At 42.0% G+C, this 21426-nt stretch overlaps 1 protein-coding gene across 12 annotated transcripts in view; it reads right to left on the bottom strand.

Annotated features, from left to right (window-relative positions):
• Positions 1 to 21426, bottom strand: part of LOC115145159 (carboxyl-terminal PDZ ligand of neuronal nitric oxide synthase protein-like) — a 249689-nt gene that overhangs the window by 224071 nt on the left and 4192 nt on the right. For 10 of the 12 annotated variants that reach the window (XR_003865930.2, XR_003865923.2, XR_010459438.1 and 7 more), the window contains 5 exons: positions 20461 to 20540; positions 20239 to 20344; positions 17554 to 17577; positions 16298 to 16497; positions 1864 to 4013 (listed from right to left, as the gene is read on the bottom strand). The exons of 1 other annotated variant lie outside the window; for it this stretch is intronic. The gene's annotated coding sequence lies outside the window, so the exon portion shown is untranslated. Of the gene's footprint in view, positions 1 to 1863; positions 4014 to 16297; positions 17578 to 20238; positions 20345 to 20460; positions 20541 to 21426 lie in introns of those variants that run through there. One more of the 12 variants, XR_010459437.1, reaches the window with a different exon arrangement.

The raw sequence follows: 21426 nt of genomic DNA on the forward strand, positions 1-21426 counted from the left end.
GCATCATCGGACTGAGCTTGTTGTCATTGCAGGCAATCTCAACGCTGTGCGTTACAGGTAAGACATCCTCCTCCCTCATGTGGTACCCTCCCTGCAGGCTCGCCCTGACATGACCCTCCAGCATGACAATGCCACCAGCCATACTGCTCATTCTGTGCGAGATTTTCTGCAAGACAGGAATGTAAGTGTTCTGCCATGGCCAGCAAAGAGCCCGGATCTCAATCCCATTGATCACGTCTGGGACCTGTTGGATCGGAGAGTGAGGGCTAGGGCCATTCCCCCCAGAAATGTCCGGGAACTTGCAGGTGCCCTGGTGGAAGAGTAGGGTAACATCTCACAGCACGAACTGGCAAATCTGGTGCAGTCGATGAGGACGAGATGCACTGCAGTACTTAATGCAGCTGGTGGCCACACCAGATACTGACTGTTACTTTTGATTTTGACCCCCTTTGTTCAGGGACACATTATTCCATGTCTGTTAGTCACATGTCTGTGGAACTTGTTCAGTTTATGTCTCAGTTGTTGAATCTTGTTATGTTCATACATATATTTACACGTTAAGTTTGCTGAAAATACACAGTTGACAGTGAGAGGACTTTTTGTTGTTGCCGAGTTTAGTATTCATTATGAGGTTACCTTCAGCAAATTCTTAGTCAGGATTTTCTTGTGTCAAAGTAGACCCTGCACATGAATGAAATATGATTAGTACGGTCAATTCGTATGTACTGTAGATACCCTGTACATACTGGTCTTGACGAGAAGGAAAAACTGGTCGGGGGTGGTTCTCTTCTGCAGTGTTCAACCAATCCAGCAAATGTGGAGGAGTTAAGATGGAGTGTCGCCTTGCTAACATTCAAAAACAGATGTCGAGTCACAGGCTGTCTTTCCATTTCCCCTGGAACCCTGATCACCAGGTTTTTGGAGACTCGGGAGAGGCTAGATGAAGGCTAATGACTGTTTCATCTAAATAACATTACAGTGGCCTGGGAATATGAGGACATTGTTAAAGTAAACAAATGTTTAGTAGGAAACAACTTCACCGTCATTTTCTTGTCGTCAAACGGATGGCAATGTTGTCATTAGTTAGCAAAGTTTTTCAAAATGACGTAGCAATGCTAACATTAGCGAGCTAAAGTCCGGTGGTCTCCCCTCAATCTTAGCTAGATAGCTAGCTAACACTATACTACATCTAACAACAATCTGGTGACAAAAATTATGATAAAAGCTTTTCCTACTAAGTGTTTATCTCCTTTGCAATGTACTTGTATTTCCAGCCACTGTAATGCACTTTTGATTAAATCAGCGCTCATTAACAATGCATTGAGTAGAATGCTCGATCAGTCAGACATGCTTCTCAGATAGTGGCTTGCTTGTTCTTGAGAATAGCCATAGCTAGCTACCATAGTGATCCCCTCGAGAGAAGCTAATTTCAGTGCATTGTTCATTTAGCTTGTTAGCTAGCTGGCTGTTCTAGAAATTATAAAATCAGATGCTAGCTAATTGTTTCAATGCACCTTCCAAATGTGAAATTACAAGACAAAAAGGACACTTCCCAGATAACAAATGTTGGTTCTGGGAATGTTCCAATAATGTTGCACCAATGTTTCCCAAAGGTTGAAATGGGCGGTTTTCTTCATGCTCTTTGAACATTCTCTTTTGGTTGTATAAAGGTAGCGGGGAACGATCTCTGAAGGTTATAAGGTTGGGAACATTCTCTGAAGGTAACAAAGTTGGAAACACACACAGGATTACACAATTAAATGTGAACAATTAACATAATTATGATTTCTGTTATCAATTTCTTTTATGAAATGGGTTCGGAGAAATCTGCAATCAGATTAGCACACACACTGGCTGCCATAATTAAATATGAACAATTAGTTCTTATATTTATTCTCAGTAAAACCAATTACCACACTGAAGACATTTATCTTTAAAGTACAGTATACTCAGTCATAACAAACTGACTTCATATGGGCAAATACAACTCAGAATCAAATGGAACGTTTTAAGCTCTCCAAGACTTAAAAGTAAGTGATATTGGCACATGATGGAGGGAATGTTGGAACATTAATAACGAAGGATCGGACATTTTTTAAATTTTCGCCTAAAATGACATACCCAAATCTAACTGCCTGTAGCTCAGGACCTGAAGCAAGGATATTTGGCATTTTATTAAGATCCCCATTTGCTGTTGCAAATGCAGCAGCTACTCTTCCCGGGGTCCACACAAAACATGAAACATAATACAGAATGGCATAATACAGAACATCAATAGACAAGAACAGCACAAGGACTGAACTACATAAAGAAATGTTAAAGGCACACGTAGCCTACATATCAATGCATAGACACAAACTATTTAGGTCAAATAGAGGAGAGGCGTTGTGCCATGAGGTGTTGCTTTCTCTGCTTTTTGAATCCAGGTTTGCTCTTTATTTGAGCAATATGAGATGCAATAAGGGCTCTATATAATACTGTAGGCTTTCTTGAATTTGTTCTTGGGGACTGTGCATATTCTTAATACCATTTGAAAGGAAACACTTTGAAGTTTGTGGAAATGTTAAATTAAATGTAGGAGAACAACACATTAGATCTGGTAAGATAATACAAACAAAAAAACATGCATTTTCTATACACACAGTAGTGTGTTTGCAAAGTTTCAGATTGATCCAGTGAAGCATTGCAAGTATGCCCAAATGTGCCGTATTGGTAAATTGATACATTTCCAAATACATAACTATAGAGAACATACAAAAATGATATGATAATGCAAAATCTAAAGTTTATTCACTCCCATTAGCCTATACACTAACTTTCACACATCTAGTTGGCCAGGTGGGGTGGGTGTGCAGCCAGAGACAGCAGGGGTTCAAACTGTAGAACCCAGTTCCTACATTTGAATATAAAAATGGATTTTATCAAACAAAACTATGCTACATTTTTATCTCTGTGACCCTCAGGATGACAAATCAGAGCAAGACTACTGAATATAAGTACATTATTTACCTTCAGAGGGGAATGCATCAAACCAGTTCCGTGATAAAAGTTTTGTTGTTGTTGCACTCTCCTCAAACAATAGCATGCTATTTTATCACTGTAATAGCTACTGTAAATTGGACAGCGCAGTTTGATGAAAATAATTTACGCTTTCTGCCCATATAAGACATGTCTATGTCCTGGAAAGTTTGCTGTTTTCTTACAATGTCATGCTAACTACATTATCATACATTATCTCAACCTCCCAGTATAGGGACACCAATAACAAAAATGTACACTTAATCCAGTATAAACTAATGTATAGAATGTATTATACAAAAGAGAAAAATCACATGTCAGCACAATGGCAGAGTCATGTCTTAAGCATAAAACTAACAATAATCCATGCCTTCTGCGGATGCTATGAAGTCCAAATGTTATGGGCAGAGATAGAAAGTTGTCTGTCAGAAGTATCACAATGTAAATTAATTTTAATCCATCTGTCTGCATATTTCAAGACATGGCATATGAGTGAGCAGTGAGATACCCGATGGGTTGAATGATACATTTTATCAATCATCTTGAAAAGAAATGCACACTTAACTGGAAATCAACCAATCCTCCATCACTAACACAATGGAAAAGTCCAATACTATATTATCTCAAATGTTGAAAATGCGTTGGTGACAGAGTAAAACAAAATGGTACAGTTTGAGGCCATGTTGCGGAGAGTGATGCGGGCGCTGGAGATGGATGGGGTGTGAGCAGGTGGGTCTGGCTAGGTGTTATGTCATTGATGTTTGTGTGCGTCTGTATGCTGTTGTTGGTATGTGCATGTTTTGTATTGTTTGAAAAAAAGTAATAAAATCTTACAAAATAAAATATATTTTTGCTAACAATTCAGACATCTGCAATCTGATTGGCACACACACACACACACGGATTACACAATTGTCTTGTCTGACCACCGTCTATGGTACAGGGGAGTCAAGGGCTCACTCCTCCACAACCTCCTCTTCAACCCTCCCTGCAACCTGTAAAACAAAGAGTTAAATACTATTATTGGGGTTCTTAAGGATATTGTGTCCTTCCTAAAAGTTCAGCATTGTGCTTTTGTAGTTCATTGGTATTTTAACTTAAGTATAAAACATGTTTTTTTATTTTTTTATCTGTGCTTTGACCAGAAAAGTCTGAAATCATATGCATTAGCTGGGTTTTAAATCCAAACCAGAATGGAAAAATAAAACATGACTCAATCCAATGGGTGGGGGGGGCATTGGTGCACACTTAGGGAGGTAGAGCAGGGTTTGAGGACCCAACATGTGACCTGGTTATGTCAGAGGTGGTTCACAAGTTAATACATTTCTAATCACATATAAAACTATTTCTTCCCAATTTTTGTTGTTGGAGGACAGTTCATTCCTAATTTGGGCCTCGAGCTGAGCCCGAGGTAGAGAATCGGGACATAACACAAATCATGTCACATACACACACAAAGGTGATGAGAGAAATAATGCTGTATTGGTCAGAAAGTAAGCAGACTGGGAGCAGGACCTCAGCAGAACTATTACCGGGAGTCACTGACTGTTGGTGTACTTTAGGGCTGACCTCAATTAGTCGACTGGTCGATTGTTTGGTCGTTAGGCTGTTAGTCGGCCGAGATTGTTTTAGTTGAGCAGTAACAAATATTATATATTTGCGCCCATCAGATCCATTGCGGAGGCCTAGACTGGAGGGTGTGATGCAATTGCAGTGCCTCCAGAGGCATGCAGAAGCCAAATCGAGCTTATTGCCATGCTCCACCGAAATGTTTTAACAATGGGGAGGGCTCTGTATAGCTCCGGCATTGACATGATTTGTTGACGGTTGGTGGGGATGGTACATCCTGTATTAACACAAACTCTCTTCCTTGATAACAGGGAAAGGGCGATACCTCGTCAATAGTACAACTGAATGCATTTTCCACATTTAACCTCTGAATCAGAGGGGTGCGGGGGGCTGCCATAATCGACATCCACATCAGCCTTGCTCGAGGCAGAACGACAGATTTTTACCTTATCAGATCGGGGATTCGATCCAGCAACCTTTTGGTTACTGACCCAATGCTCTAACCACTAGGCTCTGCACTGCTCTGCGAAGTACAATAAGTATGAATGCCCTGACTTCTGCTGAGGCCATATCACCATAAATGCTACATGGCCAATGCAGACAACGGATTGACCATGCGCCCAGATACACAATGCACTTCTCTCTCTAGAATGCGCTCTCTCCTGCCAATTTGTGCACATTCATTGTTTCATAACTTCATTGTGTGATTTTGTTTGCATTTGATTGTTAGTGTATATCAATTCCACATATCACCAGTACATTTACTGTTAATTCCTATAAATTCTAATCTACAATGTTTGTTACTTTGATTATGGTAATTTATTTTAACGCATTCAATATTATTATTCCAGTCTTCACATTCTCATTATCGGAGTGGACACATTGTTTGCAGAGTGCACAACCTATGGTACACTTGTGAGAAACGAGTTAACAATTTAGTCATTGTCTTTTGTTTGGAGCGCTCCTGTCAATTTTGAGTAAGGACGCGCAAGCATAGAAGTAGGCCTATAGGCTACCTGGCCGGCGCGCAAATGTAGGCATATAAATGTGCCCATTTGGGGATCTGATAGTATTTGTGATTGGCTTAATGCACCACCACTAATGATCCATGGAGCTACTCAAAGTAATGTTCTTCACCTAACCCGAAGTCTGTTTTTACATCCATTGAGAATTACAATAGTTCCTCAATGTATTTGAAATATCTCTCTCCCTTTCGATAACCACTCAGCATGAAAGGGAAAAATGTCATGCATGCTCTGATTCAATGGAAACGTCATAAAATAGGCATACCTTATCAGTGCTTGACTTGGACTGAAATACGTTCCAGTACTCATTGTGGGTGCTGATACTGTTTAAATGTAGGTGCAGGAGCTCCACAATACTTTTGAGCTAATATTCAATAAGAGTAATAGGAGTTCAAGCAGTAGAAAATTTGAGGTGCAGGTTGTCACGCCTTGGTCATAATGTTTTGTGTTTACGTATATATTTTGGTCAGGCCAGGGTGTGACATGGGTTATGTGTTGTGTTCGTATTGGGGTTTTATAGCATTGGGATTGTGAATGATTTAGGGGTGTGTCTAGTTAGGCTTGGCTGCCTGAGGCGGTTCTCAATCAGAGTCAGGTGATTCTCGTTGTCTCGGATTGGGAACCGTATTTAGGTAGCCTGAGTTTCACTTTGTATCTTGTGGGTGATTGTTCCTGTCTCAGTGTAGTGTTCACCAGATAGGCTCAGTCACTTGGTTTTTTCTTTTCACTTGTTTTGGAAGAGAAGAGAACGAGCGCCATTCTCCTTGCGGAGATGGTGCTAAATACATCAACACGGTCGGTCCCTGGGATTGGGCTGGCCAACACGATTAGGTTTGCTTGGAAGGAAAAGGAGATTGAGCCTTTAGGACGGGAATCTTTTGGAAGGATAATATTGATGGGGATTCTAAAGCTGACTGTGAAGGACGTGTTTTGTTTCCAAGGCAACTCGTTGGAGGGAGCATACGACGTGGCACTATATACAGAGGAAAAACACGATGATATCCTGAGAAGGGCAAGAGCAGTGGGAGGTGAGAGGCCGATGTGCCACTACGAAATAACAAGCCTGGCGAAGAATAACTTTAGGGTTGTAACTGTCAACATTTACAACCCTTACGTTAAGGACGAAGAGGTGAGGGCTTTTCTGGGGAGATACATGGATAACGTCTCCTCAGCAAGGCACCTCAAAGACTTCCTTGGGTTTTGGAATGGGAGGAGAGGTTTCCAGGCCCTCCTCAGAGAGGACCCAAAGGGACATGGTGGCTACCTCCATACTCCTGCTATGTTCTCCCTAGGGGCTGACAGGGGGACGTTGTTTTATGCACGTCAGCCCCCATTTTGCAGACGCTGTATGGCCTACGGTCACATATTCGCCTCATGCAGTACAAGAAAATGCAGATTTTGTGCATCTGAGGATCACGAGGCGAGGGATTGTGACAAGCCTAAGACGTGCCATGGGTGTGGCTCGTCAGCACACCTGTGGCGGGGGTGCCCGGCCCGTCAGAGGTCATATGCGTCTGCGGCTGGGGGGGGAGCAGGGGCGGGGGATGGGGGAAGAAGAGGAGGGGAAGGAAGCACGCCTCATGACCAGAGTACAGGTCCAGAGGGGAAGGCCACAAGGAAGGAGGAGGAGCAAGAAGCGGCGGATGGAAGAGAGAAGGAAACGGAAGGCACGGGAGTAGGAGAACCAGGAAAAGCGGCGGAAGAAGGCAACCGAGTGGAGGAGCATGAGAGAGAAGAAAGCAAGGGAGGAGTGGTGGAGAAGGAGACGGTGGAAGAGCAAGTGGACTGGGGGAATGTGCCCTGGTGGAAGAGATGAGGGGTATGGTGGAGGAGCTGGCGGGGGGGTATCTCTCCACTGCCGTCATCACCAAAGAAGAGAATGAAGAGGAGGGAGCGATTGGCCGACAGGGAGGGGATGGCCAAGAGAGTGATGGGGGTGGGAGAAACCTCTGGGTTGCTGCTGGTTTCCCAAGGCTCTCAATTTCTGTTGGGTGGGGACACACCTAACAAGACTCAGGACTGGGTACAGGAGGAGGTGGGGAGTTTTTTGTTTGGGGACTCAGCCTCCCCGAATTTTTTCCAATCCAGCTGCAGCACTGGGGAGGGGGAGGATTGTGGGGGTAGACCCAGGGTGCAGGGCACCCCGGAGCCAAACACTAATCCTGCATCCTGGGTTGGTGAGATGGAGGAAGAGGGGGGAATGTCGGGAGTACGGATGGTGTTCTCACCGGTAGATATGGAGCAGGGGAGCTTCGGGTGAGTATCCTGTTTTTGTTTTTTTCTGTCTGGGTTTAGAATTTGAGTGTATTACATGTTTTTATTTTATTCTTTCATGGGGTCTAATTTTACTTTTGTTAGTTTAAATGTAAGGGGTTTAAGGGATTGTGGCGGTTTTTAGTTATTTGGAGGGTGTGGGGTTTGATTTTTGTTTTTTTACAGGAGGTTCACCTGAGGGATGGAGGGGATGTTAATAGGTTTAAGAGGGAGTGGGACAAGGGGAGTCGGTTTGGGGAGTTGGGGGTGCACTCATCGGGGTAGGGATTTTGTGTGGGCACAGGGAGGTAAAAGTGGAGGATTCTTTTGTGGTAATGCAGGGGAGGGTTATAGGGGTGGATGTCACGATAAGGGATTGTAAATTTAGATTAGTGGTGGTGTATGGACCACAGGTGGTGGCAGACAGGAGGGAGATGGTGGACTGTCTGACGCCCCTGTGTGTCACAAATAGGAAATTAGTGATAGGGGGGGATTTTAATACAGATTTAGGAAGAGGGGGGGATAGCAGTGCAGGCGCCATTGCCAGGCTAATGGCTTGCCATGGTCTGGTAGATGGTGGTCTGCACACTACTCCGAAAATGGACGGTCCTACATGGCGCAACTCCAGGGGGGTTGAGCGGAGGCTCGACTATATTTTTGTACCCAGGTCTTTGGGTAAGTTGTCTGGGCGGCTGTTGCCTGTTTTCTTTTCGGATCACGACGGGGTGCTCCTGCAGGTGGGGTCGCCAGTCTGCCTCTTTGGTAGGGGGTACTGGAAGCTAGATCGGGATGTGCTGGAGGAGCAGGCTTTTGTTGACGGGTTTTATGGTTTCTTTTGGAGGCTTGAGGGTCTCCGGTCCATGTGCGAGGGGGTGTTAGAGTGGAGGGAATTAGTTAAGGTGAGGATTAGGGCTTTTATAATAGGGTATTGCAAGAGGGAAAAAAGGGAGAAGAGGAGGCAGGCAACCTCGGCAGGTCGTTTGATTGGGAGAGATCCGCAACCCTAAAGGCGCAGCTCAGGGAGTTGCAGGAGCGGAAGGCTCAAGCTTTCCTGGAGCGTGCGCATAGTGGCTTTCTAGAACATAATGAGACTTGTTCTGCTATGTTCTTTAAGTTGGTTAGGGCCAGACAGAGTAGGAAGGTAATGCATGGTGTTAGGGAAGAAAATGGTAGTATAGTTAGAGAACCAGAGGATATGGTCAGGGTGACAACTGATCATTTCCAAGGTTTATTTAAGGAAAGGGAAATAGATGTAGAGCAGGGAAATGTGTTTTTAGAACACTTGTCCAGGCGGTTGCCGGAGGACATTAGAGAAGTGATGGAGGCCCAGATCTCACTAGAAGAGGTTGAGAGCGCTCTTAGGAGGATGGGAAAAGGGAAGGTGCCTGGGATGGATGGGCTTTTTGCCTTTTGTATTTGGCATACATCTACCCATTGCCGGTTTGTCTGAGGAGGCCTCTAGTGAGGCTTGTGTTTCAGTTTATGTGGAGTGGCAGGTGCGAGTGGGTCGCCAGGGCACGCATGATCTGTCCCATCGGGGAGGGAGGTAGGGGGGTACCACATTTCCCCCTCAAGCTGGACACAATTTTTGTTTCTTTCTTGTTAACGGAGCTTGCTCAGCCAGTGATACACCCGTCCGGTTACCTCCTGCGGGTGTTTTTCTCGTCTCAGGCGAGAAGCATAATGGTGTGGTCTAACACGGGTCCTCGGGCGGAACAGCTGCCGTGGCACCCTGAGGTTGAAGTTGCCCGAGTAGGTTTAGATCACAGGCACCTGTACGAGGAGGTCAGAAAGGCGGGGAGTCCGGCGCCTGTAGTGGGCATCTCGGAAGTGGTCTGGGAGGGAGTGCAGGCGCGGGGTCTGGACAACAGGCTCAAGGACCTGAATTGGTTGAGCCTTCATAAGTGTTTGCCGGTACGTTCCATCTTGTACCGGTATAGTTTGGTGCAATCCCCCACCTGTCCAAGATCCTCTTGTGGCAGGGAGGAGACTGTGCGCCATGTCTTTTGGGACTGTGCCTTTGCCGGAGTAGTATGGGCTAGGGCACGGGTGTTGTTAGGTTTGGTAAAGGGGGATTTTGTATTGACGTGGGCCAGGTTAGAGAGGGGTGTAGGGAGAGCGAGAGGGACGGATAGGGACAGGTTTCTGCTCTGGCTTCTCATGAGTCTCTTTAAACGGGGGCTGTGGGAAGCAAGGCAGAACATGGTGAAGACAGAGAGAGATTGGGGGTGGAAGGGATAGTGAGGAGGGTGGAAGGAGATTTGAGGGGGAGGATGAAGGGGGAGGAGAGGAAGTGGGGGCAGCATGCTGCTCGGGAGAGGTGGAAGGGGGGTTTAGGGCTGGGTGTCATTTAGATTTGTAAGAGGATAGATTAGGGACGGGGAGATAGGGAAAGGTATTTTGTAGGGTGATGGGGAGGGAAGATGCTCCCCTGAGGTTTTGTTTGGGGTTTATGTTTAGTTTAATTAGTTTAATTAAAATACCATTATTTGAGTATGTATGTAAATTATGAGTTGTAAAGAATGAATGGTATTGAAGATAATAAATTATATTTTATAAAAAAAAAAAAGATAGGCTGTAATAAGTTTCACGTTCCGTTTGTTGTTTTCATAGTTATAAGTTATTTCATGTATCGTTCCGTTTTTCTTCATTAAAGTAACATGAGTAACCACCACGCTGCATTTCGGTCCGACTCTCAACAACAGACGAATGCCGTTACACAGGTACTCAGCTCCAGTGAGCTCCTGCCCAAGTCAAGCACTGCTTCTTATCCCTACAGCTGTGTCTGTCCCGAGATAACTGGCGTGGGAAACTGAGGGCTCAGAATATTTTATACAATGTTGCAAGTTTGCTAGTGCAAGCTTCAGTATTCTGCCATTACCCTCCTGAAGTTGCCAGTAATAGGTTACACAAGGAGTCGGCAACCTTTCGCATGTGGAATGCCAATTTATCTTACCATTTCTACCGATCTGCGTGCCAGTCATGGTTTTCATATGCACATTTTCATGAAACTGTTTCATTTTAAATGTATTTTCGTATCTCAGTCATTGTCATGTGGCTAATCCTGAAAAGTAACTTGCATTGCCAACTATGTAAAAAATTGCCTACACAAAGCCAACAAATAAAAAAATTGCAGCTTGCAGGTAGAACATATCCTGATAAAAACAAACATCCTATAAAATCACATTGGTTACACATGGCCTGTCGGCAATGAAACATTGTATCAACTATTAACTTGGGTCTGACTGAACAGCAGGAGGAGAATAGTTGGGTCAGGTTAAGTTTTTTTCTTCTGGTTATCTAGATCTCTGGCGCCCTCTTGAGGCATTTGTCTTATTTCATCAAACCGTAAGCATCAGACAAGCGCAATGCATATAGTTGATTTTATTAAAAACACACTGGGTGTGTCTATACTGTATATGTAAAAATACATGTTTAAAAGTTTCGACCAATCAAACAGATTACTTTTTGTCGACCAATAATTAATTTTGTCGGGGACAGCCCTATTGTACTTCGCAAGAGCCATTTTGCCAGTTTGTGTTCAGGATTTTAAAAAACTGCACAGCGCAGAAAGCGCACTGAGGATGATTACTTTCTGTGTAGCAGTGAAAGTGGTTGTAAATGGCAGTGTGTCAAATTCTGCAATGAAAGGATCAAGGAGGGGAGCCTTTATTCCGCATAATCAAAAGTCTCTGCACTCACAATGACTAAGACAGGGATGTTGCAAAAAAAATGTACACATGTTATCCAATAATTTCATCCACATCCGCCTCCATCTCCCATCGAATCGTGGTATCTAAAGGGTTTCATTCCTATGCTGTGAGCTCTGAGCTACAGAGCTGTCTGTCCTCAGAAGACCCCTTCCAGAGCAAAGGGTGAGGGAACAGACTCCTAAGCCAAAAAGGACTGACATCGGGAGGACTCTCCAAGAGGCGCGCCGGAGTAGCGCGTCATCGAACAGCTGAAGGACTATGCAGAGAATCCACTGAGATCATCCCCACATCATTATATTCTGACCCATTAGAGCAGCAGTTTGGGGCAAGGCTAGGGTTAGAATAGCATAGCTGACAAATTCGCCCAAATTTATATTTCTCTTGTGTACTTTGTTTTCTCTCTCTATTGAAATCCCCATCGTGGGTAACATGCGCCATAGTGTGTTGGCCCGTTATACTAAGTTCTAATCAATAGCCTATAATGTGTTTTGTCTATGTGTATCTTTTATCATAATTTTAGCTTTTTAGTAAATAAATATTCAACTAAGATTGGTGTGATACGAATTCATTGGTGAGACCCTGGTCCATGCAGATTCACGGGCTATACGATGTTCAGAACGAGATTGGTTACTGGTTAATTAGTGGCTGTTGTAAAATCGATAACCAGATATTCTGAGTTAATTTGGGAAATAGAAACTCAATAAAACTAATTTTCCCATGGTGCCCCAGGTTAATGAGTTAATAATTGTTTGATTCAGTTAATCACGCAATTAGAAACCTTTAATCATTCGATGAGCAACAGTCGTCACATTAAGTAATACAACGTCACGACAAGAGATTACTAGAAACTAACTAGATTTCTCCTTTTATCTGTGGATTAATTGACAGAGTAGAGAACATTCTACAAAGATCCAGAAAAAAGGACCTTGTGCATTTCAGGTAAAATAACAACCCAATGTTTATATCCAAGGAGAAATTTGCTAGCAACATCAAGCCAGCTAGCTAAAAGTCCATGAATGCTACAACCTGTCCACAAATTAATACAGTTGGTTAAGAGTTAATTTTGATATTTCAACGTACGTGTCCTGATCGTGCCTGGTGTGGATGGACAAAATCAACATGCGCACAATGGCGGACACACGTGTGTGCGTGCCTGTCCAGTCAGCATGTTAGACCCCATAAGTCAAACTTGCCTAATGCTAACTGAAAATACACCCCATGTATCAAGTTTGATCTATGAAGATGGTCACTCTTCCTTTAGAAAATAAAGGAAATGCACAAGGAGAAGATTACCTTTCTACAGGAAGAGGGCTGCTCATTGGAACCCTGCTGCCTGCTACTCAACCAAACCAATAGCACTTGCTAACCATCAAACATCTGGTCATGGAAGCAATTGTAAGAACTGGACACATGTACTGAGGAAGGTGCAAGCTGAAAAATGTCCATGTAGTGTAATTAAGACATTTTGCTACTGTAAAATTGAGAAAATAAACAAAACTTTCACTGCAAATCATATCAAGTGAGTGCTGGTCCTTTCATTTTTATCTGAACAAGTTAAACCATTTGCTAGAACAGCAGAATAACCACCTAGAGTTGATTTGCGTCAATCTAAGTTACATAACAAACAAAAAAAATTGAACAAACGAATTGTCGAAAGGGGAGATTCTCATGAACATGATGGTGTTCTCTGTTTTGCTCTACAACCCCCGCAAGTGTAACAGGACTCGTCTGAAGGTAACCAGTAACGGTTGAAAAATAACTAATGGAATTCTGAAAGTAAAAAAGGGGTTAAATATGAGTTTAAAAAAATATATATTTATTTTTTATTTTTTTATATATACAGTTGAAGTCAAAGGTTTACATGCACCTTAGCCAAATACATTTAAACTCAGTTTTTCAAAATTCCTAACATTTAATCAGAGTAAAATTTCCCTGTCTTAGGTCAGTTAGGATCACCACTTTATTTTAGAATGTGAAATGCCAGAATAATAGTAGAGAGAGAACAGATTTATTTCAGCTTTTCTTTCTTTCATCATATTCCAAGTGGATCAGAAGTTTACATACACTCAATTAGTATTTGGTATCATTGCCTTTAAATTGTTTAACTTGGGTCAAACGTTTCAGGTAGCCTTCCACAAGCTTCCCACAATAAGTTGGTGAATTTTGGCCCATTCCTCCTGACAGAGCTGGTGTAACTGAGGCAGGTTTGTAGGCCTCCTTGCTCGCACACACTTTTTCAGTTCCTTACAAAAATGTTCTATAGGATTGAGGTCAGGGCTTTGTGATGGCCACTCCAATACCTTGACTTTGTTGTCCTTAAGCCATTTTGCCACAAATTTGGAAGTATGCTTGGGGTCATTGTCCATTTGGAAGACCTATTTGCAACCAAGCTTTCACTTCCTGACTGATGTCTTGAGATGTTGCTTCAATATATCCACGTAATTTTCCATCCTCATGAAGCCATCTATTTTGTGAAGTGTACCAGTCTCTCCTGCAGCAAAGCACCTCCACAACATGATGCTGCCACCCCAATGCTTCACGGTTGGGATGGTGTTCTTCGGCTTGCAAGCCCCCCCTTTTTCCTCCAAACATAACGATGGTCATTATCGTCAAACAGTTCTATTTTTGTTTCATCAGACCAGAGGACATTTCTCCAAAAAGTACATTCTTTGTCCCCGTGTGCAGTTGCAAACCATAGTCTGGCTTTTTTTAATGGCGATTTTTGAGCACTGGCTTCTTCCTTGCTGAGTGGCTATTCAGGTTATGTCAATATAGGACTCGTTTTACTGTGAATATAGATACTTGTGTACCTATTTCCTCCAGCATCTTCACAAGGTCCTTTGCGGTTGTTCTGGGATTAATTTGCAGAACGCGTCTCCTTCCTGAGCGGAATGACGGCTGTGTGGTCCCATGGTGTTTATACTTGCTTACTATTGTTTGTACAGGTGAACGTGGTACCATCAGGCGTTTGGAAATCGCTTCCAAGGATGAACCAGACTTGTGGAGGTCTCCAATTTCTTTTCTGAGGTCTTGGCTGAAGCAAAGAGGCACTTAGTTTGAAGGTAGGCCTTGAAATACATCCACAGGTACACCTCCAATTGACTCATATGATGTCAATTAGCCTATCAGAAGCTTCTAAAGCCATGACATAATTTCCTGGAATTTTCCAAGATGTTTAAAGGCACAGTCAACTTAGTGTATGTAAACTCCTGACCCACTGGAATTATGATACAGTGAATTATAAGTGAAATAATCTGTCTGTAAACAATTATTGGAAAAATAACTTGTGCCATGCACAAAGTAAATGTCCTAACAGACTTGGCAAAACTATAGTGTTAACAAGACATTTGTGAAGTGGTTGAAAAACTCGTTTTAATGACTCCAACCTAAGTGTATGTAAACTTCCGACTTCAACTTTACACCGAGTGTATAAAAAAAATTATGAACACCTGCTCTTTCCATGACATAGACTGACCAGGTGAATCCAGGAGAAAGTTATGGTCTCTTATTGAGATCACTTGTTAAATCCACTTCAAATCAGTCTAGATGAAGGGGAGGAGCCTTGAGACATGAATTGTGTATGTGTGCCATTCATAGGGTGAATGGGCAAAACAAAATATTTTAGTGTCTTTGAACAGGGTATGGTAGTAGGTGCCACGTGCACCGGTTTGTGTCAAGAACTGAAACACTGCTGGGGTTTTTATGCTCAGCAATTTCCCGTGTGTATCAAAAATAGTCCACCACCCAAAGGATATCCAGCCAACTTGACACAACAGTGGGAAGCATTGGAGTCAACATGGGCCAGCATCTGTGTGGAACGCTTTTGACACCTTGTAGAGTCCTTATCGCGACAAATAGAGAGGGTGCAATTCAATATTAGGTGTTCTTAAAGTTTTGTACACTCAGTGTAGGTTAGTATTGAACCTCCTGGCTATTAACCTGCAAATCACCTGGGCCCAGATTCACAAAAAAAACGCAAAAACGTAAGAAAATTATTAATTTTTAAGATAGTTGGTAAGTGCAATTCCTCAACTAAATCTTAAGATCTTCTGATTTTATTATTATTTTTTTTTTTGTATATCTTCTTGTTAATCTTCTTAAGATGTTTGTTGCTAAATAACCAATTTAGCTAGCTATCTATATATCATGTTAGCATATTTCGTACTGAGATTACTGTTCTAAAACATGTTCTTGGGTTTAAAATAATCAATACTGAAACTTTCAGATGAAGTTTGAGTGAATGAAACATGTTCAAATGCTTTCATGAGCTTATTCTCTAAATGCCCAGAGTTTAGGACAAGGGTTTAGCTATCTTGGAATTAAGAACAAATCCATTAACTTTATTTTCAAGAATCAATTTCCTCTTAACGTTTTGCTTAAGGAGAAACATAAGAAATAGCGCAAGAACATTTCCAAGAACCTTTGAGGAATAGCAACTTTGCTTAATTTTCTTAAGTCTATAGTTATGCAAAAAAATGGCAAATAAGAATACAATTATTCTTAAGAAGGTTTTGTGAATCTAGGCCCAGGTCCTCCCTCTCAAACTGTAGTGTTTGAAAACATAATTGGTAGCAATTGTGCAGAGGACCTTGCGCACCATGGTGTTGAGGTCCCTTCCCCCTAGGGAACAGAAGTAATCCCATCATCTTGAATACTGTGATTTACAACAGATTGTTGTTGGAAGTTTTCGGGAACATTTTCAAAGATTTAGATGCTTACCATCTCTTTCCGTTATGTGGTGGCCTCCTCCAGACTCTTGCAAAGGTCCTCCAAATCCTCCTTGGTTGTACAAGGTCTAGGCAGGACTTCGTCTGGCAGATCTTGTGCTCCAGCGGCTAGCAGCTGTCGCTGAATTGTTAGGAGTTCCAACTGGTTTTCGAAACTTGTTTCCAGCTTCATCAGCACGATTATTTGGAATCCTGCAATAGTTAAGTCAAGTACAAGGGTACAATTAATATTTAAATTAATTAAAATATTTTTCTGTGCTTAGAGAACAATAATATCACCATAACATCATCTGTTGGGGGACAGTCTTCCAGGTGAGCTTGGTGGAGAAACTTCTGAGACAAAATTTATCACATGTTAACAATAACAGACGTCTAATGTATGCTAAATTTAATTTGAAAGTTCCTAAATTAGCACCACAAAAAGATGGGTACAACCAGGGCCTAAAATGTACTTTTTGGTCTACCAGCCACTGTGGCAGGTATATTTAAAATTCTAGCAGCCAAAATATTTTTTCCCCACTAAAATTACACCAACAAAACACAAAAAAACAGATGAGCATGCTTTGTAATGTTTCTAAAAAACAAATATATTACTAGTAAGAAGTGATGTGGAATATTATTTGATTTCATGTTAACCAAAATATCACAGATGAGACACAAATGTTCATCTGGCCTTTTAAGGTCGGGAGGTTACCCTGGTAACACGACTGGAGTCATGTTTGTGCTTGTGAGATTGAGTCTGACTAGTATCCCGTTGCTTCTCTACCCTAGCAGCTTAAACTCAAACATTGAAAAACATCCTAGCTTGTGAACAAAAGTATGTCAATAGCCAAGAAACACAAGGACAAAGTCTCACTTCATTTCAAGTAAATTAGACCCATTTTTATGCCTGTGTGCAGCGCTTCTAGAAATGTACCTGTCACTCAGCTCTTCAAGTGCACACAGCCCCCAGCCATGCAGTGTTGCAGCTCAAGGCAGAAATACATTGAAAACAGCTACTGCAGTATTTATTTTGCTATTAATGTGATCATACTTGACTTTTTATTCACAAATGAGAGTGAAATGTTTGCAATGTGGAGCCCTGACCACCCGGCAACGTGACTGATGAAATAGAAATCATTACCCGCCAATGCCAAAATCTACCCGTATTTGGTGGGTGTTCATTTTAGGCCCTGGGTACAACATATATCTAAACAAAAGTGAAAATCAAATATGTGTTTTGAAATAGTTGTAAGTTGAGCTTTTTACCATCATTGGACAGTGGAGAGACAGCTGTAAAACAAAATAAGACATGGTATTAGTTAGAGGTATTGGAATGTATTTTCAAGTTTCTTTTGAAAGTTCCTAATTTAGCATCACTATTGTGTACCTCTGGTGCAGCAGACATCGTCATTTTGTGAACTGAATGTTAAAAAAAATCTGTTTAATAAATATTTATTATAGATTTAAATAAAAGTGATAATCAAATATGTATAGTTTTTTCAATGACCAAACAACAATTGAACAAAACAGGTGTGATTCAGTATACTGTAGATCAGGAAACTACAACTGTGATTACTTTAACTCTCCTTTTTCTGCTCTGCCTCTTCGCCATTTTGACCGAAGCACCTGTACAGTCATGGCCATAAGTTTTGAGAATGACACAAATATTAATTTTCAAAGTCTGCTGCCTCAGTTTGTATGATGGCAATTTGCATATACTCCAGAATGTCATGAAGAGTGATCATTTACATTTACATTTAAGTCATTTAGCAGACGCTCTTATCCAGAGCGACTTACAAATTGGTGCGTTCACCTTAAGACATCCAGTGGAACAGCCACTTTACAATAGTGCATCTAAATATTTTAAGGGGGGTGAGAAGGATTACTTTATCCTATCCTAGGTATTCCTGAAAGAGGTGGGGTTTCAGGTGTCTCCGGAAGGTGGTGATTGACTCCGCTGTCCTGGCGTCGTGAGGGAGTTTGTTCCACCATTGGGGGGCCAGAGCAGCGAACAGTTTTGACTGGGCTGCGCGGGAACTGTACTTCCTCAGTGGTAGGGAGGCGAGCAGGCCAGAGGTGGATGAACGCAGTGCCCTTGTTTGGGTGTAGGGCCTGATCAGAGCCTGATCAGATGAATTGCAATTAATTGCAAAGTCCTTTTTTGCATTGCAAATTAACTGAATCCCCCAAAAACATTTAGACTGCATTTCAGCCCTGCCACAAAAGGACCAGCTGACATCATGTCAGTGATTCTCTCGTTAACACAGGTGTGAGTGTTGACGAGGACAAGGCTGGAGATCACTCTGTCATGCAGATTGAGTTCGAATAACAGACTAGAAGTTTCAAAAGGAGGGTGGTATTTTGAATCATTGTTCTTCCTCTGTCAACCATGGTTACCTGCAAGGAAATACGTGCCATCATCATTGCTTTGCACAAAAAGGGCTTCACAGGCAAGGATAATGCTGCCAGTAAGATTGCACCTGAATCAACCATTTATCGGATCATCAAGAACCTCAAGGAGAGCGGTTCAATTGTTGCATAGAAGGCTTCAGGGCGCCCAATAAAGTCCAGCAAGCGGCAGGACCGTCTCCTAAAGTTGATTCAGCTGCGGGATCGGGGCACCACCAGTAAAGGGGCACCACCAGTACTTGCTCGGGAATGGCAGCAGGCAGGTGTGAGTGCATCTGCACGCACAGTGAGGCGAAGGCTTTTGGAGGATGGCCTGGTGTCAAGAAGGGCAGCAAAGAAGCCACTTCTCTCCAGGAAAAACATCAGGGACAGACTGATATTCTGCAAAAGGTACAGGGATTGAACTGCTGAAGACTGGGGTAAAGTAATTTTCTCTGATGAATCCCCTTTCAGATTGTTTGGGGCATCCGGAAAAAAAGCTTGTCCGGAGAGGACAAGGTGAGCGCTAACATCAGTCCTGTGTCATGCCAACAGTAAAGCATCCTGAGACTATTCATGTGTGGGGCTGCTTCTCAGCCAAGGGAGTGGGCTCACTCACAATTTTGCCTAAGAACACAGCCATGAATAAAGAATGGTACCAACACTCCGAGAGCAACTTCTCCCAACCATCCAGGAACATCCAACCATCCAGGAACAGTTTGGTGACGAACAATGCCTTTTCCAGCATGATGGAGCACCTTGCCATAAGGCAAAAGTGATAACTAAGTGGCTCGGGGAAATAATATTGATATTTTGGGTCCATGGCCAGGGAACTCCCCAGACCTTAATCCCATTGAGAACTTGTGGTCAATCCTCAAGAGGCGGGTGGACAAACAAAAACCCACAAATTCTGACAAACTCCAAGCATTGATTATGCAAGAATGGGCTGCCATCAGTTAGGATGTGGCCCAGAAGTTAATTGACAGCATGCCAGGGCGGATTGCAGAGGTCTTTAAAAAAAAGCATCAACAGTGCAAATATTGACTCTTTGCATCAACTTCATGTAATTGTCAATGAAAGCCTTTGACACATATGAAATGCTTGTAATTATACTTCAGTATTCCATAGTAACATATGACAAAAATATCTAAAGACACTGAAGCAGCAAACTTTGTGAAAATTAATATTTGTGTCATTCTCAAAACTTTTGGTCACGACTGTACGTTCCATACAATCAATGCAATGGCAAAACAGAAATTAAACGTGGCCTACTAGGGTACTGTAATGCTAACTGCTAGTTATAAAGATTACCGGTAATTAGCATGACTTTCATAGTTTCAAAAGTGACGGTTTTATTTTTCTGGAGATGATCTGTCTCCAAATTAGATGTCTCCTCTGCCCAGTTAACTTTCTTCTTTGCTCTGTCATACGAGTTACAAATAATTCTACAATAGTCATTTGATAGGCCAAACCGCAATGTAAAGTCCCATACTGGAGATGCCCTATTAGATTGTCATACTGAATCCAGATTTCATACTATCAGTCTCAGTATATTCAATTTACCTGTGGTCTCCAGAAATCTGGCCGTTGCATTTTCCATGTCTTATCGGGTCGTTCACAGTTTAACGTTTTTGGGGTTACCTTTTTTGGTTCATTAGCAATACACACCCTGATGAAGAGGTTACAGTGTATTTAAATTATAACCCAATAAACAGTATTACAATTTTATATATATTTTTTTTAAAGGTCAGAACAAAATCTTTGGTTGTCAGAGTAGAAACTTACTGAATCTGTAACAATCCAGGTGGTTGTAACAACCCCCACATATTTCACTCCTTCAAATGCTTCATTATAGATGCTTCATTCTAGAAGTAAAAGAGAACAAAATATTTGCATTTCTTTGTGCGATTAGCAATTATTAAACAAAAACGGCAGAAATACTTTAAAACAAATACTGCAGCATGTGCTCATACTTGACTTTTTACTCGCAAATGTGAATGTAAAGCTTGCACTGTTGAGCCCTGCAAATTGACCAACCTACAACGCGGATGGTGAAATAGACATTCTTACCCACATTACCTTAATCTACCCTCATTTGGCAGGTGTTAATTTTATGCCCAGCTTGTATTTATGAATTTTTGGAACACGGTCCTGTATCCCCCACCATCAATCACACTGTTGTTTTTTTACGCAATCCAAAAACGGTCCATTATAAATAGCAATCTGGGTCAGGTGGCCATTATTTGAAAGCTTATTCTATTGCCAACATGACTAGCTAGCTAAGTTCTAAAATATGACCTTACAAGTACAGTACTTCAGTCACCTAACCAAACCTACATGTACATATTACCTCAATCAAATCAACCAAACTACCTCATACCCCAATGCATTAACTCGGTACTAATACTCCTTGTACTGTATATAGCTTTTTTTTTATTTTTTATTGTGTTACTATTTTTATCTATTAATAATTTTCTTACTTTTTAACTGCATTGTTGGGAAAGGGCTCATAAGTAAGCCTTTCACGGTAAACTCTACACACTTGTTGTATTCGGCGCATGTGACAAATACATCTGATTTGTATGAACTTTTTTTGTATTTTCTCCACAATTTTGTAGTATCCAATTGGTAGTAGTTACAATCTTGTCTCATCGCTGCAACTCCCGTACGGACTCGGGAGAGGCGAAGGTCAAGAGTCATGCGTCCTCCGAAACACAACCACACCAAGCCGCACTGCTTCTTGACACAATG

The sequence above is a fragment of the Oncorhynchus nerka genome, linkage group LG17 (assembly GCF_034236695.1).
Source record: "Oncorhynchus nerka isolate Pitt River linkage group LG17, Oner_Uvic_2.0, whole genome shotgun sequence".
Taxonomy (NCBI): Eukaryota; Metazoa; Chordata; class Actinopteri; order Salmoniformes; family Salmonidae; genus Oncorhynchus; species Oncorhynchus nerka.